Consider the following 26,674-nt stretch of genomic DNA (forward strand, 5'->3'; position numbering starts at 1 on the left):
AATGATACAAAACGCGCCTAAATAAGCTTATCAATGCGCATGAATATATTGAAACGCACCTAACAACTGTTATTTTTTTTTTTTAATTTTAATTTTGAAATTTCAATAATTTTGGTGTTTAAAATTTTTAAATTGTATTTTAAGAAGGCACCTGCATAAGCTCATTTTTTTTATATATATAATTTATAAAATATTATATCGATTTCGGAAAGGAAGTTACTGCTCAATTTTTACTCCCCTACCCTACCCTTATCTTTTTTATTCGAAGTACTCGTACTACTATATTAAATTACTACTCTATTTATAATTTATTATTATTTTCGGATCGGAATATAATTTAAAAAAAAGATTGACGTGTAATAATATTTTAAGTAAATGCGCCAGAAAATATTTAGTTCGAGATTATCGAAACTCACTCACTCTCTCTCATATATATATATATATATATATATATATATATATATATATATATATATATATATATATGAGGTTTTTCTAGAATTGGATTAAGAATTATTATTTTTTATTCTCATTTAAACCTTTTAAAAATATTTTTCAATTCTAAATTTCATTTTAAAATACTGTGTTCATATTTATAGTCATTGAGATTCGCTGCACTGAGGAGGAGCGCCATATTGAAGGTTTAAATGTAGTAGCTGTGCGCAAAGATCGAAAAACATGTTCATTATATTTTATAATTATTTACGTTAATTTCGCTGGGCGGACGTACACGAGTGCCATCGGTTCCGATGTACGCAGTTCGAATTAGGGCGCGCCTAGTTTTTCTTATTTATTATTGCTTTGTTATTTTGGCTTGTCCGGATTGTTTTTATTTATTTTTTATTTTGGATGGATATTTTTTATTGTGGCTTGAACTTTGCGAATTATTTTGTTATTATATGATTTTTTGAAATACATATCGGGATCAGTAGGAGAAATGAAATGGTCTCATGTCGATGAGGTCATGTATAGAGAGGCTTATAACATGAAAAGTGAAAAAATATGGGATAATTTTAAAACATTTTTAGAGCATGTGCATGAAAAATATGGTAATTAGAAAAAAAAGGGTTTGTACACATAGATTCGAAAAAGTTGTCAAAAAACAAATATATAACAAATAAATGTTACCGAAGGCAAGATAAGTTACTTTTAACTGGATATGTTTTTAGTGTTTTTATTTAATGTAACATGTTTATTCAACTCGAAAAACATACAGTGTTTACCGGTTTATTGGAAAGTTAAAATGGCGCTCGTGACTCTCTCTTTGACACGATAAGTTTGGGGAAAGGAGTTAAAAATAAATTTTTTTTAAAACTAGACAAAATACCCACCGAATATATGTCACGGTAACATATATTGAGCGAGTTTCTAACAGTATTTTGTCTAGTTTTTATTTTATACTCCTTTTCCCAAATTTATCCAGTTAGGTAGAAAAGTAACTTATCTTTCCTTTGATAACATTTATTTGTTTTTAGACATTTTTTTCGAATCTGTGTACAGTAAATACAACCCCCAAATAATTATTAAAGCAGTAGTGTTAGTGTACTGTTGAGTGTTCTCGTCGAGTAGTTTTTATTTTATTCAAGAAGAGTTTGAATAAACATGTTTCATTAAATAAAAACACTAAAAACTTATCCACTTGGGTAGAAAAGTAACTTATTTTGCCTTTGATGACATTTATTTGTTATTTTTTTTTATTTTTTGTTTTTTACTACTTTTTCGAATCGATGTTTACGAGTAATACAAAACCGGTTTTTTTTTTTGTCCTGAAATACAAATTTTATTTATTTTTAATGTATATAAAATTTAAGATTTATTCTCAATTTTTACACGTCGCAACCATTTTTTTTTTTTTTTTTTTTTCGAGAAAAAATATCGACTACCGTTTTCTTTGTTTTCGATTTTAAATCCATTAGACGCTGTGAAAACCTTTTTGTTTTTATTGTGGGTAAAAAAAAAATAATGTTTATAATGCTAGAAAATGTTTGTGTGTATAATGAAATCGTTAAACAGTAAAGTATATTTGAGTAAAAGCGAAAACATGCCTGCCAGCGATTTAACACATTAACTCAAGTTAAAAATAAATAAATAAATTAGAATTTTATTGCAAGACAACTATTATGATATTAATAGTCATATTTTTTAACTAAAATAATACACGGATCTGTTCTTCAGATGCTCCACTTCAATTTCTTGTTCTCTGTCGGTGGAGGAGAGGTCCTTCACGACTGAGACAATTTTTATTTTTGTTCCTTTTCTCCACGTTAAAAAACGACCCTGGTGTCTAACTCTGTCCCGTGAGGAGGCATTGTAAATAGGAAAATAATACACGGCTAAGGGGAGGTATTATTTCCGAGTAGAATAATTTTGTACTACTTTTATGTCTTCTTACGGAGATTAAAACCCAGATATATTGCTGCTAAACCTTATATTTAGAATCCTTATTTTAATTTCGATAAAAATCAAAATGCATGATTTTGACTAGAACATGCCCAAATTGTGAAGCTTTAAAGAAGTCTTAAGAAGAGAATGAAATTCAGGGAATCCAGCTGAATTGGTGTTTATTCATTATGGATTAAATTTAATGCAAATCTAAAATCTAAAAATTTTCTATTGTGATGTTGTGCCCATATTTAAATAGTAAAAAAAAGTTCACCAATTATTTTACTGTGATAATTTTTTTGTCTTTTACACAATGCACATTACGGCTATTGGTGCTTAAAAAACATGTCTCCAACATTTGACAACTTCCATTTGCCCTTTTTGACGTCACATTGCCTTTGGCACTTACCATTCAATTTTTATGACATCCATTTTCAAGTTTGATCTCTATTCATTCTTAGAGGCAATGGATAGTCCCTGTTATTGTGAAGCAAAGGTTGTGCAATCACAACTACACCTCTTCTGAATCGGTATTGCTGTAATCTAGTGGCAAGGAGAAGTTCAAGATGACAAAAATCAATACCAACATAAGGGGAGCCCTCTTATATGCAGCAACTGGTATTCTCAAATAGTTACCCATATAGTACTGACTAGGCTGAAATTTTTTTATGGTAGATCCAGAAACTGGGTTCTCAACGTGATTATGTTCGATATAAATTCTTGATTCATTGATTCTATCATTTCTTACAAACCAGAGGATTCTGTTGTTGCCATTGGTTTCCCAGATATCTTTCTAATTAGAATTTTTTCTAGAAAAATATGAGGTATTCACAGGAGGGAACACATAATGGTTGCCTTAATGAAAGTGTTTCTGTAGTACAAACTGGATTCGAACTTGACGCATTAAGGTTGGCAGTCGGCTTAGCTATTGTCACCACTCATACTCTTGATAATCCTCATGAAATAATAGTAATGACGTGTTACCATTATGTTTTTGTTTAGGCTAATAAATTTTCAGGACCCCTATGTAAGACAAGATTTACATAGAGAAGGAAAACTGAAATCATCAAACAATTCACAGGTTAACATGAATTGGAAAATATTGCTAAGGCTGCTGACAGTATCCTATATCTCTACAAAGCCACTCTCTGCCTATGTATGGAATATTGTTGCCACATATGGGCTGGTTTATCAACCACTAGTCTCTCTCTTTCTCTCTCTCTCTTAGGCATGGTACAAAAAAGAGTTTCCAATCTAATAGATTCAGAACTGTCTGTAATACTATTTCTGGTCTCGGACAATTTCAAACAACCTTGTTGGCAGGCTGAAAATCAGGTATGGTCATGGGTATTTGACACTTGGTCAAAAAGATCCCAGATTGTTGAGAAATGATAAAACAATTTCTTGTTGGAGATATCGGAGAGGTAAGGTCTCTTAGTGTTTAGTGGGGATGATTGTTTTGAAATGGCGCTGGCAGAATATCACCAGGGTCACCATGATATCGGCCATGTGTCTCATGTTGAAGAAGAATTTAAAGACAAAATCTAGTGTCGATAACGGTTATAAAAAGCAAACAAAAAGGACCATTGTCATGTTGTTTGGCTAGACCGGAACAAAAGGACAGCTTGATATCAGTGAAGACGTCGTGTACAGCCATTTGTTTACTATTCAAAAAAAAAAAAAAACTAAATAAATTTTGATTTCATTTTGCCAATAAAGGAATCAACAACCAAAGTACCCATCGTGTAAGTTTGATAATAAAATTCTTTAGATCAAAAGAGAAAGAAAACAAAGAGATTTCAGAGGAAGAAGGGAGAGAGTAGGATCTCGGAAAGGAGAAAAAAGTGTGGAAAAAAAAAGAAAGAAAAAAGGAAGAAAGAGCAATCTTATAAAGTTGGTGGGGGGGGACGTGATGTTTTTCATAAAACTAGAAGCTTGGCGGCGGGGGGGGGGGGTCTTTTGTCTTGATCGGCTAGGGTGCAGGTCTGTGTTTTATCTTGTCTTTTCTCTCACAGTCGACCCAAGCCACTCTGTGAAAATAGCAAAAACCGAGAGTTAATCTTAGAATTCTTAAGTGTGAGAAAACTAAATGAAGAATTTGATTTCAATTGAAAACCCTGCACCCAAGAAATAGTCTTTTGCTTAAACACAGAGAAATCTTGGAACTAATTTTTCTTTGTATGAATTGCTTATGAAGTTATTTTATGTAAATAATTATTTTTGTTTATAAGAAAATGATCTCCGATGTTTTCATTGATTATTAACTGCCTTTTGACTTAAAAGTAACACAGTTGATTGCAGATCTACTCTGAATCTGATACCAAGCTGCAGCTGAGAGAAGCAGCATTTCCATTTTGAGAGAAGAAGCATTACCAACCATTCACCAGAGCGTCTACAGAGGAAGAACTCAACCACAGCATCTGACAACAAACATCTTTAGCATAAAAATTCTTTATTTATTTGGAAATCAGTGACCTCATAAAGAATGAATGGCTGCTTTTGGTAAGTTTTGAAAAAATGAATAAAAATAAAGCTCATTTTGTGCCATTATCCAATGGCTCTGATTTATCTATATAAATAAAATAGTCAAAGTGCTTCATTACGCCAACTGAAGACACCTCACAATTTTTCAATAAAATGATGACTTTTAAAGGTGTTTGGGTATGCTGAAGATGAATATCGAAGGGAAAATTAGCTTAGACAAAACGTTTCAAGATATAAATACCTGTATTTTGCAATGTAAATCACTGGCGGCCATGTTTGAATGGGCAGCATATGAAAGCGGCAAACTCTAAGTTTTTTTTAGCGCATTATTATAGAACACATCAGTTTTTTTTTAAAGTTTCATCTTTTTTTTCAGGTGATATTATAGAACCCTAACCCTGTCCCTAAACCTAACTCTAAACCTATCCTTAAACTTAACCTTCGCCCTAAACCTAAACCTAACCCGGGGTATCACTTCCATATGTGTGTGCACTTGTTTGTTAAATTCTGACATTGCGTCGATGTAGTTGTATTTACACCGGACACAGGACATTTTTTTTATTAATTATCTTGCAATTGGAATTATCTTTCTTTGAAATTTTTTTTTAATTTTGAATTATCTTGAAATTTCCTTGGAATTTTATTGAATTTGAATGCTTGAAAGTAATTTTTTGGTGGAATTAGCTCGACATTGGAATTAGCTTGAAATGATGTTGAATAAACGTTTGAATTTTGTAGAATTAACTTTGCAGTTCATATGCGCATGCTTACTGAACCATTTCATTGAAACAACAAAGATGGCGGCAAATTCAAACTACTAGAAATTACATTGCATAATAAATACAGGTATTTATATCTCAAAAACTATATATCTGTGCTAATTTTTCCTGCAACATTAATTTTCAACATACCCAAAAACCTATAAAAGTCATCATTTTATTAGAAAATGTTGAGGCAGGCATTTGGCGTAATGGAGCACTTTCACCAATAAAACAGTAGAGTATGTATGTGTATCTGTCTGTGTGTAAATATTTAACCGATAAACTCTTAAACTACTGGTCATATAACATTGAAATTAATAGAAAATAGTAATCATACGCCAAGGGCGGTTTATAACGAGTAACGACTAAAAGCTTTGAACGAATGGATGAATAACACATACAGAAATAAGGCTGGCAAGTTGAAATGCAAAATGTTCTTTTCAACTTACCAACATAGTTCTATTACTTTTGCGCATACGCAAATTCATTCATAGTTTAGGGTGGTTTAATTTTATAACTTTCTTATTTATCTGCTGGGTTAGCTCAAACGGTAGCGAATACGACTTGAGCAACAATTGGAGTGCTAAATGTTTTGGTTTCAATTCTAGCTGATTGAGATCAGAACTATATATAAGGTACAATATAATATTCAATAGAGAATTGGCTCTGTAATAATAAATACAAAATCTCCTCCCTCTCATTCTCTCACTCCTCTCTTTTAATTATTCAAGTCATTCACCTTCACCCATTACCCTTATAATTCACTCTTTTCATGTCATTCGCCCTTCCTCCCACCATCTAAAACGTTCATGCACAGATATAAAGTGTACACAGTGGAAAGCAAGACGATATTTACTTATTTTTAATGGAAATCGCCTGAGACAAAGCATGAAGCCACTTGATGTAAGGAGCTAACATGAACAAAAGCTGATTATTGCAAAGACAGCAGATGGCTATTGACCTTAGTCTTGAAAAGACCAAGGCCGTAGGTAGAAGGAAAACAGTGAGCAGGAAGAGAGATCCACAACCTTGCAGTTTTTGGAAAGAAGCCACTGGAATACAATGTATTACAATGATGTATTAAAACAATGAATTGATGGAGACCTCTAGACCAATGAGTCAAACGAGCTGGAACAAAGGAAGCAGAGAATAGATCAGACAATTCTGAGGAGCACATGCCATTATAGTATTTGTAGAAAAGACTGAGACTAGCAACATCACGTCTACGAGAGAGAGAGATTAAGATGGAGAAAAATGTGTGGGACCAATCAAATTACAGATATGTTTCTGCAATTCATCAAGAGTCTTCAAATGGGACATAGATTCATCAGTCCAAATATGACAACAGTACTTCATACATGGTCTTATGGTAGATTTGTACAGATAAAGAATAGCCTCGGGTGTGAGAAAGTGTTTAGAGTGATAGTGAGAACCGATTTTACGAGAATCAGAAAGCGCAATGGATTTAATATATGGACTCCAAGAAAGATTTTGATAAGAAAGACCAAGAAGTTTTAGAGTTGATTTCTCATCGAGAGCAGAACCATTCATAAGAATCCTAGGAAGGAAAGAGACACGCCTGTGATTGAAGGACAATAGCTGAGTCTTAACAGAATTAAATGAAACAAGCCATTTCTTATTCCTAATCCATAATAGAACCCAAATCAACTTCTAGATCAACTTTATATTTCAACCGATCCAAGAAAGATGGGCAAGAAGCAATACCAAAATTGAGAGTGGTGTCATCAGCATAAATGTTAATTTTCCTTATAATATTCTCTGAAAGGTCATTCATATAGAGAAGAAACAGTGTTAGGCCTAGATAAGAACCCCTGAGGAACACCAGCATTGATAAGGAAAAAAATGAAGATACTTCATCATCAAGAGTTACTCGCAAGCTTAGATCAGAAAGAAAGGACCAATAGATCATCAGAGTTTCAGTAGTATATAATCCGTTGGGTCAGTATTTATTTATATATATATTTTTGAATGTATTAAATACATAATGAAAAAATAGTTAAATATAGAAAAATTAAATAGAAAACAAATGAATGAAAGATTAACTGGCTTTGTTCAGATCAACAAAAATCTTCAGAAAAAGTGAAGATTCAAAATTTATTGAGAAAAACAACAAAACATTGGGGGAAAAAAAGACATGTAATCGAAGTGTACACATCTCCGTACAAAATCAAAATGCATAAATGCGTTTGTACACACATCGTCTGCGCGTACATTATCCTAAATAAAAACAAATAATTATTAGGTCCTGGATATGACCTTAAACTATATCTGATGATGAGGCTCCAGCTTGCAGGCTTTGGGGAGTGTGGAGCTACCCTTTAATTGCCATTGCTTTCAGGTCCACTCTGACCTGGAGTGGTAGTACCTGTAAGGGTCCCAACTATGGGTTAAATAAAAACCGACTTGAAAAAAACCCAAATATATTCTATTAAAAAATTGTTCTTCTGAACCACTGGATTCGGCATTAAATAGCCTGAAAAGGGTTGATATGCCGTAAAACAAAAACAACCAAACCAAACCAAACAAATGATTATATTTTGGACCAATCAGAAAACTTTCTGAAATTATTTGAAATGGTCTTTCTGGAAGCTACCTAAACCCTTTAAAAGCCAGATTTTTCTTCACTAAACCAGTGGAATCCAGTTGATCTGAGTCTATGGATCGGTGTCACTGGCGCCCCACTGTAGGCATTAATTTTGGCAAGATTTCTCTCTACTCATGCACGCAAATATTGACGAACACACAGACACAAAAAAATCATCACATTATCGTCTGCAAATCTGTATAAACTTTATTCATTGAGATATTCCAATCTTTTTCACTGAACTCCAATTCTAATACGAAATCAAATACACATTGATTTTTATAAACAGCCTTCAATAAGTTATCATGTATAAAAATGAGCAGAAAAGTTTTGAATACGATTTTCCTGAAACTCACGACTTTTAATTAATCAATTCAGACTTCTAATGTCTCAGCTATTGTTTTTAGAAGAACTCTAAAAATATTCTTGAACATTCTGTTTTTCCTATTGCTGTAAACTTCCATTTTAAACATATATAAAATATCTCTTTAGTGAATATATGCCTTTCATAACTAATTATTTTTTGTTTTGTTTATCGTATGACAATGTCTCTCGTTTTTCTTACTTAATTTATAAAATTATATTTAATTATAAAACTTGCAAATATTTTTCACAGAAAATATTTCTCTGAATTTAACTCAACCCATAAATACTAATCCCATATCAAAACATCTGAAAGTAAAACCCTAAAACCGGCATGAACACATTCCTAAAAACCAATGAACATCAGGACCGACATCCCTAAAACTGATGATCGAAATCTCCCATGGACATGAAACAGGATTTTTAAACACATTTGTAATTATATCAACATCCTGTTTCATATCTTTTTTTTTTTTTTCTGTGTTTTGTCGTTTTTCGCAATCAATTTTAAATCTTCATTTTTTTTCTGAAGACTTTCATTGATCTGAATAAAATCAGTCAACATCTTTTTTTTTCCTGTGTTTAATTGTTTTTTCTTTCTGTTTTTTTTTTTTTTTTTGTATGGTCTGACCCCACAACATTTTATTTTGTGAGATAGTGTATTTTATTCTCACATTATTAAATGTAGACATTCTTAACTTTCACATTGGTTGATAAAACAGTTATGACTGCTGCTGTTTTAAAATAAATAAACGAATCTACAGGTTTTGGCAACCCCTATTCAGCCTTTATGATATCACATGGTTGTTTAACAACCATCACTCATCTTTTTTGATGTCATCCATTTTCAAATATTTATTTTCAATAAATTCCAAAAGTAAATTATTAAAAAATGTGGCACAGGGCCAAATAAAGGAAGGGGGTGGAAGCCGTACATAATAAATTATTGCCTAGCTTTTTCCTACTATTACCCAAACACCACAATACCGCATTTACTATATACATATTTTACTTTCCAAAAGAAGGCTTACGACGAAAAGAAGGTATACGATGACAAAACCTACTTAAAACCTATATTTGACAAAATACAAGGGGAGATAAGTGTGGTATTACTATTTACAATGTAAAAACGAGTGTTAGTAAAAAGACTCCATCACTAAGCTGTGGCAGATATGCCAGTTTGCCAGTTTAAAAGGGTGTTACAAAAAGAAGAAATAAAGAATCTGACTCTGCATTAATGAAATTCTGCCAAAACAATGCATTTCATTATATTTCTAAAGTTTTTTCACACACATATTCTTTTTAAAAGTCTTTCTCCTCGCCACTTCTCACTTGCACTAGCTAGCACTTTCCTGTCCTCGTATTTACACGTTCATCTTTGCTGACATGCAATTTACTTCTCTCTTGACCAAGTGTAAGTCTTCATAACACATATGTTATAATGTTAATTGTGTTCCAAGATACATTTATACGTATATATATATATATATATTTTTTTTTTTTTTTTTTTGCGCAGCTTTCTTTCTTATTTTCTTACATCCACTCTCAATTCCCTCTCACCATCTTATCAGTCATACCAATTATATCCCTCCTTGTTTGTTTAATAAATTTTCACGTCAACTACCCAAATAGTTTCCTTTTGGTTAAAACTCCCTCTTCGAAATCTTTGACTACACTTTTTTCCTAGTCTTAGGATTCTTTTGTCTCTTTATTGCTCAGTTACTTTTAACAAGATTATTTGAGAGAACATTAGTTAATCTAAACCTTTCTATAGCCCCTTTTTGTCTCTTAACGTTCTGCTTCTGTTTGATGAAATTATTCAAGACAATTTCAGCCTATTTTTGTCTCTTAAGCTTAGGCACTTTTGATGAGATTTTTTTGAGACAATTACAGTTGATACCTGAACCAATAGCCCAGAGGTATTATCCATGCATCTGGCTTAATCGGATATCAACATTATACGATAATTATTGCATTTTTCCCTTTTTATATCACAATAGAGTTTGACATTATCATTAAGCATCAGCAGTTCTACCTAATGCAAGCACTGTTTATTTATTCACTATTCTTTAATTTCTGCTATCCTCTAAGATTTTTTGTTCCTAAACCAACCTTATCATTATGCATCAGCAGATCTGCTATCTAATGCAAGTATCGTTTATTCACTTATTAATTCAATTTAAATATTTTCTAAGCTTCTTTGTTCATAACCCCACCCATCAAAAGTCCAATCACTAACTTCTGATGGCTAGATTACGTTGCATGCCTGAGAAATTTTATTTGTTGTCCAAATTCTGTCAACAACTTTTGGACTGTCTACAAAAAAAATTTGTTGCTATTTACATTCTCCACATCTATACCCAAGGACTATGAACATGCTTAGTTGGCACATCTTTTTCTACCATAGTGGCAATGCAAGCTGCTGTGTCTTATCGTCATAAAGAGTTTCACTTTTAAAGAATAATTTCCTTCATGTCAAGTGTCCTACCTGCAGTGTTGCTTGCCATTTATTTCAAAATTAAAATGACATGAAATTTTAAGATTTCAGTATTCAGTATTTATCTGAATGCAAGTTACAAAATACCAACAAACAAAAGCATCAGACATGGTTAAAAATCTTGCAAATGAAACAAAATTATTTAGAAGACACTTAGTATAGCTCGTACCAAGAATGAGCTTGTTTTTTTTTCTTTTTCAGCTTCTTATTAAAAAAAAAACGTAAAGATAAAAGAATATAATATCTTCATATTTGATAATCCTTTTTCACAATGGTAGGATGAATAGACAATTACAAACGACCCATAAGCTTAGTCACACACACAAATGAGTTCATCCATGGTGTTGGTTCAGTCACTGAAGATAGTATGCCTTGTGCCACTAAGGAGTCTAATTCCATTTTTAACTTCTCTCTGAGAGCTATCAGGATTCATTGTGGTGGATATACAACTAGCGGTACTTTGGGGTCCACATGAATAATATATTCACCAGGTAGACAACTATTAGCATCAAATACGTCAGGAAATTCCTGACTGATTTTTTTCTTTCATTTAAATTCCCCTTTCAACTGGATCTTAGCATTGGAGTGGGCTTTGTATTTTTTTTGTGATGCTTGGTCATCATTTGTTTGCACCTGATGATTTTTGGAACTGTCTGTATTGACTGACTCCACAGATAAGTTTAGGGTCACTAGCCCTAACTCCTGTGATGTCTGTAGTCCTATCAATATGGGGCCTTTTGAATTCATAACATGGAATGTTGCACTGACAAATTTTATGCGGAATCTTACCCCCAACCAGCATGTTCCTTCTTGGTCAATTATTGTTTCACTGAATCATATAGCTGTTGCTTTGAGTGGTACACCATGTAGTTTTTGTATATTTTCTTGGGTAAAAAATTGCTCATAGCACCTCTATCAACTTTCACATCAATGTCTATTTGCCTCTAACTATTGCCAATTTTTAATGTAGTGGATGATGGCAACTGCTTAATGGAGTGGAAATATCTTCTCTTGAGCCACTAATGTTACTTTTGCCTGTTTTTATGCCACTGTGGCTGTGTCGTTCTTTTCTGTACTTGTTTTTTTATCTCCCATCTTGGAGCAACAAACGTTGGCAAAGTGTCCTTTTTTGTTGCATATCATGCACGATTTTCCTTTTGCTGGGCAACCTGAATTGCATGTGTAGATTGACTACAAGGGATCCTCCACCATTTAGTCATATTCACACTGTTTTGTTATTTGACAAAGCTGTTTCAAAAATGAGCGTGCCGATTCATCTGAATTTTTAAAAAAATTTTTCTTCCTAACGCTGGGTATGGGGCAGCCAAACCAGCTGCCAACATTGTCATGCTTTTTATTGAAACCAACCGAGAGCTCTTTTTAGTATCCTTGTTGTTCCCTTAAGTGCAATTATCTGGATCTCTTTTGCACTTGGTTTCCCAGGAATATGAATTAGGTAGGACTTCAGGTTCTTCTTCATAAGCCCTGTGGCACCTATAATAACTGGTATGATTGATATCTCTAAGATTTCAGTTTCTTTTCATATCATACATGAGACCTTGGTATTTGATTTGTTTCTCCCTTTCAGCTCTGTTCAGACATCCATCATTAGGAACACTCACTTCAACCAATTTTGTCTGCACTGCAGTAGTTCGTGTCTTGCCATACGAAAATTTGGCCTTGGGTTCGCATGCTGTTTAAAAGTAGTTTATGTAGTTTTTGACTGTCCTTTGTTCTTCATGCTGTAAGACGAATGTACCACTTATTTCTTGTCCTTCGACACCAGCCCATAACAAAAGATATCTAACCTTGATATCGTCGTTAACATTGTGCATCAGACCTCCAAAATGAAGCCTGTCTTGCCAAAACAATCTGTCCATCAATTTGGCAAGATTTGCGCTGAACCAATCTATTGTTGGTGGTGGAACTTGGGATGAAGCTGCCATGCTAAATAATATTGATTTGGCATAAGATGATTATCTTACCTTTCGTTTTTAGAGGCTAAACACATGATCGTCTTCCTTTTTTTTTAAAACTCGTGTGGAAAAACAAATGTCACTGCTTATTCATTATTCCCAATTCGATTCGTTTTAGTAGAAAATATGTCCTTGTAATCTCACTCTTGACACCATGTTATGTTGGGAGGTTAATCTGATGGATGGTTATGATACAGAAAGGATAAGAAAGAATGAGAGCTAAAAAATACAGGAAGAAAGAGGGTTAAGAGTTTCAGATTTCGCCTTTTATGTACTCGGTCACATAGTTGAGAGCTGGCTTGTGATTGAACAAGCCAGGGAGAAAATACATTTCAAATCTCGAGCCACAGGAATTAGCTCCTGCCTGTGATTGTAGCAAGTTTTGGCTGCTATAAACTTGTGTTAAATAAATCAAACACGATTCGTTGTTTACAAAAGCTACTGTGTTTCAGCATAAAATGTTAGATGTTTATCATAGACCAAAATAAAGTATATTTCTTGTGCACTTCAAAACCAAACTTAGTCTTTCTTGAAAGAGGTGGAGCCACTATTCTAGAAAAAAAAAAAAAAAAAATCAAATAAATATTATTTTAAAACAAATAAATAAAACCTCTTCAATTATAAGCACTAGAACCTAAAAAGCTTAGCAGATGTTCCAAATCTCCATAGATAAATAATGGTTTTAAGATAATAGTATTAGCTTTTTTTTTTTTAAAACAGCACTTTTGTTTACTGAACAAATAATTATAGGGTTTTTATCCAACACACGTTTCTTTCTTTTTCTTTAATGAGGTCAGTACTAAGTGATACTAAGAGACCACCAAGAAATTCTAGTTTTTGGTACAACAGGGTTGCATGTTTATGTTTCCCTTTCGTTTAAAGTTTAGTCATACAAGTGAATGATAATCAGTGGCGTGTGAATGTCTGATGAAGCAAACTCTTTGATTGTATACCCCGAAGACTCAAGTATAAATCCTAGTACTGAAAAATATTATTAGAAAAGCAGACTGTCTGAATATGATTGGATTGCTCCCACCATCAATTTGAAAGCCAAATACTTGCTACTGACCATAATACTTTATCATTTTTGTCTTTAAACTTTAATTCAAGCTAGAAATGTTTGTCTAACCAAAATTTAAGCTGTCAATTAGAAAACATGTTGACTCATGGTTTGTTCTAAACGTGAATTTTCATTTAAATATATTAGAGCATTATTTTATTAGGATTTTTTTGCACTTACATATCATCCATGGAGAGATTAGTACTTGATTCATTAAGAAAACACAGGTATGGCTCCTTCTACCATGCTAGAAAAATACTCACACCTTACATTATCACATCTCTCTACAAAGCCACCATTCGCCCATGCGTTGGGTATTTTGGGCTCGTGCATCTATTATTAGTCTCCTTATTAGACATCGTATAAAAAAAAGAGTCTCCAATCTAACAGGTCCCTCACTGTCAACCACATTGCAACACCTGTCCCATTGCCCCAGTGTTGCATCCCTGTTCCTGTTTTACAAGTACTTTGATGGAATGTGCTCTAACAAACTCATAGCACTTGTGCCCCAATTGCTGTAAATATTCTTAATTAACCCAATAAGCAGCAAAATCCCACACCTTCATTGTAGAGATTCCCAATTACTGGAAAGGTTTATACTCTTAGTTTCTTTCCTTGAACTGCTAGACTTTGAAATTCTCTCCTTGCTTTGACTGAACTAACATGCAGAAATTTAAGTGCAATGTGAACAGATATCTTGATGTTCAACTCCCTACTTAAAGTTATTTGGGGGTGAATAAGAGTTTAAAAAAAAAAAAAAAACCTTACATAGTGATATGTAAGGTGAATAAAACACTCTGCAAATGTGTAGCATTTTTTCATTTCTTTCGAAACCATTTCGCACCCCATTTATGAAAAGTTCTTTTGGAAACGTCACTGAGGCAAGTTACATACCTCTCGTAACGACATTACAAAATGAGAAGGAACTTGTGGACTCAATTCCTTTTCTGCATTACATGCATTTCGGCTGAACCCGCCTGTCTTATATTCTTGTTTTCGTCTCGGACCATATTCTGTGTTGATGAAACTGTTTATTTAAAGTGTATAGAAGATTTTTGTCCTTTTAATTGAAAACTTGGTGATCCCTTTTTTTCTTCATGTCAGTCAGATGTTTGTAGATGCATTAACACTACTACAGTAAGTATCATTCACCCCAACTCTGCAGACGATTTGGACTTCTATTCTAATATCCCCGTCTTAACCAATGAATCCTCCATTGTTATTTTTTCAGGTGCATCTTTATGAATAAGGGAACCTTCTAGTCAAACTTGGGAATCTTTATCATGAAATCTATTGTTTTTTATTTTTTGATAAAAATAGCATTTAATTGTAAGAAAAAAAAATAACCCTTTGATTCCAGTTATTGCTAATTATTAATTTAATATATAAAAGTAATATATAAAATATTCCACTTATTGCTAATAATTAATATATATATTTTTATATATATATATATATATATATATATATATATATATATATATATATAAGGTAAAACGGGCACATGCGTTTATGTATGTCCAAGAAAGGCTTTTTTGCCGGAGTTCTTGGTGGGAGGTGGGGTTACTATATCTTAAAACTGTTTATATACGCCTAGAACACAATAACGAAGAGTTGAGAGCATCAAGAATAATGCGCCACAAAAATCAGCCATGCACACAATTGCAAAATAATACATGCCTAAATTGTGATAGTATATGTGGATCTTGAATTGGATTGTATTCTCATGCGAGAACCCATGAATCAAGCCCTTGGAAACTTGTATACTCGATTTAAGTGACGATCATGATGACTGAAAAAAAAAAAAAATTATTGAAAAGAGAATTTCGGATGCTGAAAACGTTTGCAACTATAAACAATACTTGTTGAGTCTAACGTTTCTTTATAAATAAATGCCAAACATTTTTTTTTACATTTTTAAAAATTTATTACATTTTAATATAAAATCTTTTGTTCAAGTTAGACTTGACAATTATCTTATAATTAGTTACATATGATTTCAGTATCCCAAATTCTTTTCAATAAATGATTAGTTCGTTTAGTCAAATGCACTTATCTCCTTTGCATTTTTTACACTCTGTAACAACGCCAAAAAAATTGGCCATCATTAATTTTAGAGGAACCTTAAAAAAATGCCATTCAGCATTATTTCAAAATAAATTAATCTATAATATAAATCTCACATGTCTGTTTAAATGTATGTATGTATGAATGTTTGCTTAAAACTTTTGACAGAGGCGACGGATTTTCACGAGATCAGTATCATTTTGAAGCTCGACCCTTCGGACGACAAACATTGAAAAATTGGCTAAAAACATTAATTCCTCCACCCTTGACTGGGCACTTTTCTACAAGGAGGGATCGCTTTTTTCACCAATGTTTTTGAAAGTCATCCCCTCTTTTCAATTAACTTGCCTTAATTTAAATCTTTGCCACTTCTGGTTTGGCAATGGATGTAATGGCAAAGATGTCGCTTTTTTTTTTTTTTTTTTTTTTTTTTTTTTTTTTTTAAATATTTTTTTTCTTCTTCATGATACAGGTTTCAGCCTTCCTGCCTACTATCACCTTTTTTTTTCTTTTTTGATTGCTCAACACACACCTCCAAATACCCAGGCTAGTATTTTATAAAATCATTATTGAAAATAATTTTTCTATGACAAAGAAATCTCTACAAAACAGTAGATATATATGTGTGTGTGTGAAACTATTTAACCAATAAACTCTTTAACTACTGGCTACATAACACTAAAATTAACAAGAAATAGTAATCATACACCAAGGATGGTTTATAACAAGTAAAATCTTTGTTTGGATGGATGAATAATACATATAGAAGTATGTTGGCAAGTTGAAATGCAAAATGCTCATTTCAACTTGCCAATATACTTCATATTTCCATTATTTTTGTGCATCTGCAAATTCATGCGTTTTTTTTTGTTTTTTTTTATATATATTAAAAAAAAAAAAACAACAATAAACGGAATTATTTTTCCAGTTAGAAATTAATGACATTACCAAATGATATTTGGTAAACGTTTGTTTTTTGTGTTTTATGGATAGCATCTAGGGGGCAAATAACTAAAAAAAAAAAGTTTAAAAAAAAAGGTCGCTGTTGGAAATATTGATTCCAAAATAAAATATATTATCAATATAATTGTTGCTTAAAATTTATTAAAAAACAATTTTAAAAAGAATACTTAAAATAATTCTCTTGCTAAAAATATTAACTAAGATACCGCTATTTAGTAAAATCAATTTTTCTTAATGTCATATGCAAATAAGGTGATCTCTTAATTGTATATTTTTCCAAGTATCATACTATATATAACAATAAATGAAAAATTAAAGTAAGACGCGTTTTTTATATATTAATCAAATTGTGGACAACCAGGCAGGAATACAAATTTATATATATAGATGTACTGATATTGCAAAAACTCAGTAATTTGTACTCTGCCTATTTGTTGTTAACTAATCACATTTCTACTTGTGTACAAATTCCCAAGACATCACATTAATAGTGCAGCAGAAATACCTCCCACATTTTAAACTTTCAACTATATGTTGCTAATGAACTTATGCAAGTTCCAATGCATTTAGTTAATAACTTAGCATTTTTTCTTCAGGTACCCTCATCAAGCAATATGGTGCACATTGTGCTTATACTGTAGAAATGTTTTTGAAGAATGGTGAATCTGTAACTGCAACACAGAGAGCTTTCTGAGTTCATTAAAAGTTAGGACGGCATGATGCTGTTCCAGAAAGAAAATCAATACAGCTATGAGTTGCAAATTTTAGAACTACAGGTCTGGCACCTAAAAGGAAACCTCCTGAAATGCCTTGAAGCACTCAAACACCAGACAGTATTTGAGCTGTGAGACTTTCTGTAACTCAGTCTGCTACACGTTCAATTCGCAAACATGGTTTGGCTTTGGGATTGTCTGATCAGACAGTCAGAAAAATTCTACACACTGATATGCAGTTCAATCCATACAAATTAATATTTGCTCAGAAACTGCACGAGCACGACTGGGAAAATGTCAAAATGTGGGAGATATTTCTGCTGCACCCTGTATAAAGATTACAATAGTTAGTTTCATTACCTTTTACTGATAAGAGAAAGGATAGACACCGTATAAAAATAAGAGTGGAAGAAGGTCAAACAGCATCCAGTGAGAGAGGGTGAGAATATTAGACTGTAACTTAGTAAGAGAAAGGACTTGCTAAGTAAATTACAAATTTTATGGTTCATTATAAAAATTACATTGGATTTTTTTACAAAGATAACAACCTCAAAACTAAGGAATATTTTATTATGTATTTTGTATGGTTAAAATATATACAAAAAAGAAAAAACCTTCGGGAAACAAGTGTTGATTAACTCAGCTTTAGTATAATAACAGATGAAGAGATTAAAACAGTATTTGGTAGTTTAATAAGAACAGTTATATAGAAAATCTTTGAATAAAAGTTCAAATTCATATGGATTAAAAATCAAAATAGTTTTATTTCAAGACAAATAAATAAGATCAATCAATTTTATCCGAAATTTGAGTGAAAAAACAAATGAAATGGGTGAACGATACTAGTAATCCCTATGCTACAATTGAACCAAATATTTTAGTTTATAGCTAATTATTAACTAATAAAATTTTATTCCACCTCTAAAATTCTCAAGAAAGTCATGGCATTACTTTGCAAATCCTTTATTAGCAGTTTCTCCAGCCATTTATTTAAAACTGTATACAACTGTGGTATGACCACAGTTTGCAACATCAGTCAAGAACAGAATATCAACTGCTTGAAAACCATTTAGAGATGCACAATCAAATGAATACTTGCATCAAACACCTTCCATAATATGAACGCATTGCTTCGATTCATAATTATTGCTGTTTTAGAAACCATGGAAGGCCATTTTTCAATATGGCTCTGTCTTGTTTACACACTTAGCTTAAATTATTTTTTTCAAAAGTCTCAAAATAGACTTGTTTTGCAAGCATTTTAATTAAAATTGGTTGATCTAAAATTATATTTTAATCTGTAAATAAAATTGTAATTTACTTCCATTTCACTTGCCTCACAAAAGAAAAAACAAAAACAAAAAAAAAAAAACTACATAATCAACCATAATGAATCAGTAAGCATGCAAATATTCTGACATTAAATGAAATCTTCATTGTTTAAAAAATGTTTCTAATCCTCCCTCTCTGTTGTTAAGGAAGTACTCACTTTGGGAAACAAATGGCTTCAGATTTATTTTCAAACGTTTCTCACCAAACTCTTCTTTCAACTCGAACAAATGGAAATCTTTTGCTCTGTTGAGAGCATTGTTCGTTTTTCCTTCTTTTGGATGAAACTGAAGTGTTAGTGTGTATGTGTAAAAGTTTTTTTATGACATCACCATTCTTTCTCAGAATGGACAGGATACCCCCCCCCCCATCTGAAAAAAAAAGTTTGGCTGGAAAGACAATAGACGAGGTCATGCATCCAAAATAACATTTAATGACCAGACAATAACTTGAACATACTTAAAAAAAAAATATGTATCTCAATGAAATTAAACGCTGGGAAGTTAGAAAAAGTAATATTATGACTACTAATGATAATTCATAACAGCTATGACTATGACAAAAGCTGAAATTGTTAAAAAAATAACACCCTTTTTTTCTTTTTAAATTCTGCTCCAACAAATCAGAGGGGATTGCATTCATGATCTGAAAGTTTCATCTCTCTGCTGCAAATATTGATGGTGTTAGACTAAAAAAGCATGGCCGTGCTTCAGCAGAGATGTGTCATTGAATTCTTGGCAAAAGTGCATTGAGAACAGTGGTGCCTATGTAGAAAAAATAAATTCTGGAGCACAGAAGGTCGCTTGTTTTAAATGGTACCACTCCTGTCTTTGTAGCTCTTCAACTTTGAGCTTAAAAAAAAAAAAAAAAAAAAAAATGATTTTCTGTGTATCTTTGAAATGTTATTTTAACAGTTTGTGAATTATGAGTTAAATTGAAAAGTAAACATTTGTGCTTTCTTGTTTAGGAGAGGAATGCATGAAAATAATCATTCAGTTCTAACATTCATCTTACATGCTGGATGTCATGTTTAAGAAATTGACTTTGAAACTAACTTATGATCAGATCTTTATTCCTCATTTTCTCAAGTCCATTTTTATCACTTTCTCCAAGGTTTTTCTTGGTCACTCCATACTATTCTACACTTACTCCTGCATTCTTTCAATATGGCCATACCATTGAAGTTTTGTACTCTGCACCCATTTTAAATTGTCTAGATTTAGTCTTCCTTTGAGGTTAGCAAAACTAAGCCTGACTAAGACTCACATTACACATACATCATAACGCATGTCCTCAATCCTCATTGACAAAGTTTCACTTTCATACATCATACTTAAAAACAGGCAATTTTGCAAAATGAGGGATTGTTAAAATAAATAAAAATGTTATCAAGTAGTGAGGAAGTCCTGTTCTTTGCTCCCCACTGGAGTTCATTGTATATAAAGACATGAATATGAGAGTACAATAATGTAAACATACATCAACAATGAAAGTAAAAGCAACATGAAATTCTTTGTGTTTAGCCTGTTCATTTATGATCAAACCTGCTGAAAGAAAATACCTCTGCAAATGCTTGTCAAATTTACCAAGAAAACAATGAGAATCTGTGCCCTGCTCCAAGCTCTGAAGCCCTTAACATTTCTATTGTTTTAATTTCTATTATTTTCAAGTAAATTAAGTGAAACGAATTTCCTATTAAAAAAAATTTTTAAAATTACAGCACCTATAATTTGCATACTTTTCTGTTTTCCATAATGCTATTTTTTTTTTTTTTTTTGTCAAATGTGAAGAAATTAATTTTTAGGAGAGAAAATATTGTGGCATGCTTGCAGGTCAATACTATATCTTTTAGAAGAAAAAAAAAAAATATATATATATATCTCAATCACTACAAATTATGCGATTTCACATATTCTTTTCAGGACAACCTGTCTGGTAGGTACTACCAATATTGGAGAAGTAATCCAACTTCATTAACCATTTCTCTGCTGCTAGCAGCTCAAATAATCCATTTTCATATTCTACCTTTACGGTCCAATTATTTGCTATTTATGAATTTAACTGTGTTTTTCATCTTTCTTTTCCATATATGTCACATATCTCCAAACAATATGTAAGACTCATCAACTCTTGCATCAGACGGCTTTTTAATTTTTTTTTTTTTAAGCTCAAAGTTGAAGAGCTACAACGAAAGGAGTGGTAACATTTAAAACAATGGTATTCATGAAAGTGCACTAAATATATATATATATAAGTTAAAATATATATGGCAATTAAGCTAGACAGAATATTCCGCATTTCATCGACGCTAGGATTCATCAGGCTTATGCCTAGCGTGGATAAAACGCGGAATATTCTGTGTAGCTTAATCGCCATATATATTTTATAACTTACTACCTAGCTCTACCTACATATTGAGCACTGTTGAAGTAAATACTTTAAGTTTACACATAAATTTATACTTTCGTATATTAATTTATGTGATTAAATGGAATAGTTATATATATATACTAGCAAAGATACCCGTGCTTCGCACGGAGCTTTGTTGCGCACTCGGGTACCAAAATCTGTGGGCACCTTTCCAGTAAGTTGATGTTGTAAGAGCAACGATTGCATAAGGTGATTAACATTTTAACTACCTCTTGTAGTGACTGAAATTCAATCAGGAACTTCACAAAACATTTTCATCAAAAAGGAAGGTTACTTGATGTTACATAGTAAATTTTTCATTGAAGTAATTTTCAACTCTTGCTTAAATTTTATCTTGCACATTCAATACTAAAAACTTACCACAATCAGATCATGTCAGTTTTTCCTCATATCCATTTCTCGAACTTTTCACTGAAGAGCCTCAGGGTAAACTACATTTCTGCTGCTTTGATTTGGAGCCAGAATGTAGAGTTTTTCTGAACTTCCTGTCCGGCTGATGGAGACGTAGAACATACCGTGACTGAAGCAGTCTGATGTCAAGTCTACGCCAATGATGTTAAATGTCTGACCTTGACTTTTGTTTATGCTCATTGCAAAACACACCTTCACAGGAAATTGGAGTCTCCGGAATTTAAATGGAAGTTCTGAGTCCGATGGAACTAAGGGGATCCTTGGCAGTAGAACGGTTTTGCCTTTGTAGGGACCACAGGAAATGGTGGCCTCAAGTACATTGGTGTGCAATCTGGTGATAACACATCTGGTTCCGTTTGTTGTTTTTGGCGGTTCCAAGGATCGAAGAATCATGATTGGCGATCCAATTTTGAGATTTAAAATGTGTGGAGGCATTCCAGATATCTCCAAAGAGTTTAAAAACTCCACAGGGTAGTGAACAGCTTCATATTCATTAGTAGCCGAATCAACTGACTTGTATTGCTTTGTGTCTCCTGGAAATTCATCCATTATTGAATTGTTCAAATGATTCACATTGCTGTTTAATGGCGAAATAATAGCCCTCTCAGCAAGCCAATCCGGTGATTTTCCATTGTTTTGCAGGTTTGGGTACACTTTGTCTTTCAGTTGCTTCTGATTACCGACACATTTACCAAGCGCAGTTGGAATCTTAATTGTGTCAGGTGAAGAAGTGATAGGAAACTGACCATTACCGATTTGGAGAAGCAATTTTGAGAAGTCTGCTGCAGCTGTGTTATCAGAGATATAGGCTCTCATATTAGTAGTCAGTCTCTTCACTATAACGTGCCTCCAGAGATAGGATTGTTTCAAACTTGCATTGACAATGTTAGCCCTTGTGCCATTTTTAACCACTGGGAGGATTTGACGGAAATCACCGCAAAATAAGGTTGGAATGCCACCCATGGGATTCTTATTTCCTGTGATGTCTTGCAGTGTTCGGTCAATTGCTTCATAAGCACTCTTGTGCGTCATTGGGGCTTCGTCTACAATGATTGCAGAGGTGTCTCTAATTACATTTGCCAAGGTTGAGTTACCAGTAATTTTGCAAACTGGCTGATCCATTCGATGAGTATCCAAGGGTACTTTAAAAGTGCTGTGAAGAGTGCGGCCACCTTGTAGTAGAGTAGCAGCAATGCCACTGGATGCTGTTGCAAGCACAATCTTTCTCATGGATCTAATCTTTGCAAGGATCAAATTGATTACAAAAGTCTTGCCCGTACCACCTGGAGCATCAAGAAACATCATGTTTTTGTTCATTTCACCTTGTGCTTCCAACATTGCCATGAATGAATTGTAAACTTCTCTTTGAGAATCGGTCAGTTTTTCTTGCATATTTTCTGCTTGTAGGGAAAGTTCTTCAAGATTATAAGTAACTTCACGTTGATACTCTCTCGCGAGTCTTTCATCTCTCCCTTGTGTTGGTGCAGGTTATCCATAGCTTGCCAATGGTTGACCGCACATAAGGAGAACTTTTTCTTCAATTAGACAAAGAGTTTTATTGTAGACGTCCTCATTAAAATCTGCTTCTGGATTGTTAACTTCTTGCCTGTATCTGAAGAATGTCTTCAGATATTACATCACGAAAAGCCATCCAGATCTCAAGAGGATTTCTTGGCTCACAGGCTGTTAAAATTATCACAAATAGGCTTCGCAAATTTGAAGGTGATTGAGTGGCACTTGCCTCTCCTACTGCTTGATGCAAGTGATGGTCATTTTCTAGAAGGCCTCGAGCAAGGCACGCTGCTCTGTATGTTTCAAACACCTGACCATTGTATGCTCGCAAATTTTGAAATGAAGTTGGACCAGCAACCTCATTGAGCAACAGGCGTAAGAAATAACACTCCCCTGCTTTTGGACTAATCGTGTAGATTCTCCCAATGCATGGTGCCTTCCATACATCATCATTTTCAGTACCTTCAACTTGTACCCCACGCATTCTTCTCATCCATTTCTTTGTCGATTTGTTCCAAGTGTAAAACTCAGGGACTTCTACGTATTTGAGACCCCTTGCAAAGTCATCCTCATGGCAGAGTTGAAAAAATGCTGTCAAAGTTGTGGCAGGCGGTGGACCTTGGGCTCGTTCCAGAGCAGTATCAGCTGGGAACATGACACGCTGCCCATTTTCAAGATGAACAGAAAGTTGCACAATTGGGGGGAAATGTTCATGGATGGGATGTTCCAATATCCTCCAGGCCGCCTCTGAACTGCCGACATACCTTGCATTCTGGAACTGCTGGATCTCATCCACAATGTGACTTTATACTTGGCCTTGTTGGTTAGCTGCTCCATCAGTTCTTTGTAGTTCAAACACTGCTTGATCACATCCTTTATTCACGTATTTGAGGACATATTTGATGCTTTGGATCGAGCTGCAAATTTCTACGTTAATGTGAGCGTTGAACTGCTGAAGGAGGACCTTGTTGTACGGAACAATCCACTGGTTTGTTATTTCTTGATTAACATACCGACCATTTCTCTTCATCCTTATTGTACCAGTCTGGCCTCCATCTTCTGGTTTTCTTCGTCTGTACTTGGGGTAAGAGTCTTGGCCTTGCTCGGTACACTGAAGAAATTCTTTTGGGTATTTTTTGGAACATTTGTTGTCAATCATACATGGACAATTTGGATTAAATGGTCCACAAGGTCCATGCACCATATGTGCCATCACTTTAGCATGAAGATCAGGATCTTCCTCTTTGTCAGGGATCTCTGCAGATATGCAGAGATCCATTTTTTCTGGTAGAAGTTTGTCCTCTGGGGCCTGCCAGGTGAGGATGTGTGCATGCGGCAGTCCTCTTTTTTGATATTCAATACTGTACAGGAAAGCCCTCAACCTGCCAAATCCTCCCTTTTTAATAAATTCAAGTAACTTTTTTAGCTTCTGCCTGAAAACCCTGGCAACAATATCTGGACGATCCTGAGGGTCTTGCCCTTGAAGACAATTTTCTGTAATTTCTGTCCACTTTGGATTTGTTGTGAACGTGATGAAGAGGTCGGCTCGGCCCATTCGCCGAACATATGCCATGGCATCACTTTGACGCTCAAACATGTATCGAGGGCCTCCTGTATAAGTTGCCGGAAGTACAACTCGTTGACTAAACTGTTCTGGATTCCCATCCTCCCTAAGAATTGAATCTCTCAAGTTGCTATAATTGTCAGCTCTCAGGGTCTGTTGCTCACGCCTCAGGAACTGTAAACGTTCTGTTTCAATCTTGCAGTACACATCCACCAGCCATTGTTGAAATAGCCTTCGGTACCAGAGAAAATAGTTTCCAGGCCGAGTCATTAAATGGTACGAATAAAATTGCTGTTGGGTAACTTTTCGCCCATTGGATGCCTTCATGTAGATGTTGTAAGATGGAGAACCATAGGGGTACATTAACGGGTACATTAAAGTATCGTAGAGGGGATGTAGTTCGGAGATCCATTTTAATCTATCATTTCTAAAACGCAAGACAATATCCCGGTTAGCTGTTGGTTCATTCTCCATTAATATTCCAATCTCATACGTTGTTGTTGGAGCATTGAATCGCCGTGGATGCTCTTCTTGCGGCCTTCCCTTATGACAACTTTGTTCTACCAAGTGTTCTTCTTCAATCCTCTCCTTTGTTGTTTTCAGCTGACAAATGAAGCTGTTGTTCTCATGTAAAAATTCAGTCAGACTTTGGAGAATGTCTCTATTGAGTCTACTGTCACGTCCCCGATTATGTAGTTCCTCTTCCAGACTATCCAAGAAGTAGACTTGAATAAACTTTGCTGTTTCATCTTCAGGTGGTAAAAGACTCCCAATCTGGTGGCAAACCTGGCCTCGAATTCTAAAAGAAGGATTCCACCCATGTACTGCCGCAATTTTGTGACCAAATGATGTCATTGCAAAACAATTGTTATAACTGCGTAGATTTTGCAGAAAATCTTTAGAGATGGGACCATTGCCGGAGAGCAAATCTTGAAGCAACTGAGGCAGTGGTGGAAATCTATCAAGCACAACTTTGCCAGAAGAACAACAACAACCAGGGGTTTCTCCTTTAAATTTTACAGCTGAGCAATGTTGACATACTTTGTCCATTTTTCCTATATCAGCTGTAGTGAGAGAGTCATTTTTGTTGTAGAGCAATCCTTTTCTATTGCAGTGTTCTATTTCATGGTGTCTCAAAGCAGTCATTCGTTGTCTAGCTGCCTCGTTTTCTGTCAGTTGCTGGGGCAAAGTCATACTCTCTCTCCATGCAGCCTCTCGTTGTTGCCCTTGGTATAGGCGAAAGCTTCATTGGGTTTCCGATTCATTCTGATGTCGTTGAGCCACTCTCAACTGACCTTGTGTACGTCTACTTACCTCATATAATTCATTCGATCGTAATATTGCTTCTCTTTCCAGTGCATATCTTTGCCTTTCTTGAATTTCATCTTGTGATTAATTTAACCGCCTTACAGCATGTCTAGTTCTGTCAGCTTCACATTGGGTTTCTCTTTCCAAATCTGACAGTCTTGCTCTCCTTTCTCTTTGACGTATCCTGTTAAGTTCTAGACGTCTTTCTCTATCTGAATTGTTTTCATTGGAGCGAATTGCAGCAACTCT

General features: G+C 33.9%; 1 long non-coding RNA gene across 1 annotated transcript; it reads left to right on the top strand.

Moving 5' to 3' along the window:
* Window positions 1-1,848: 1,848 nt before the first annotated feature.
* Window positions 1,849-9,161, top strand: LOC145303583 (uncharacterized). Its single transcript, XR_013873743.1, has 2 exons — window positions 1,849-4,884; window positions 8,849-9,161. It is a non-coding gene; the product is annotated as an uncharacterized LOC145303583 (long non-coding RNA).
* The last annotated feature ends 17,513 nt before the right edge of the window (window positions 9,162-26,674 follow it).

Source organism: Euprymna scolopes, chromosome 19, assembly GCF_053919585.1.
Source record: "Euprymna scolopes isolate OS-2025 chromosome 19, ASM5391958v1, whole genome shotgun sequence".
Classification (NCBI taxonomy): Eukaryota; Metazoa; Mollusca; class Cephalopoda; order Sepiida; family Sepiolidae; genus Euprymna; species Euprymna scolopes.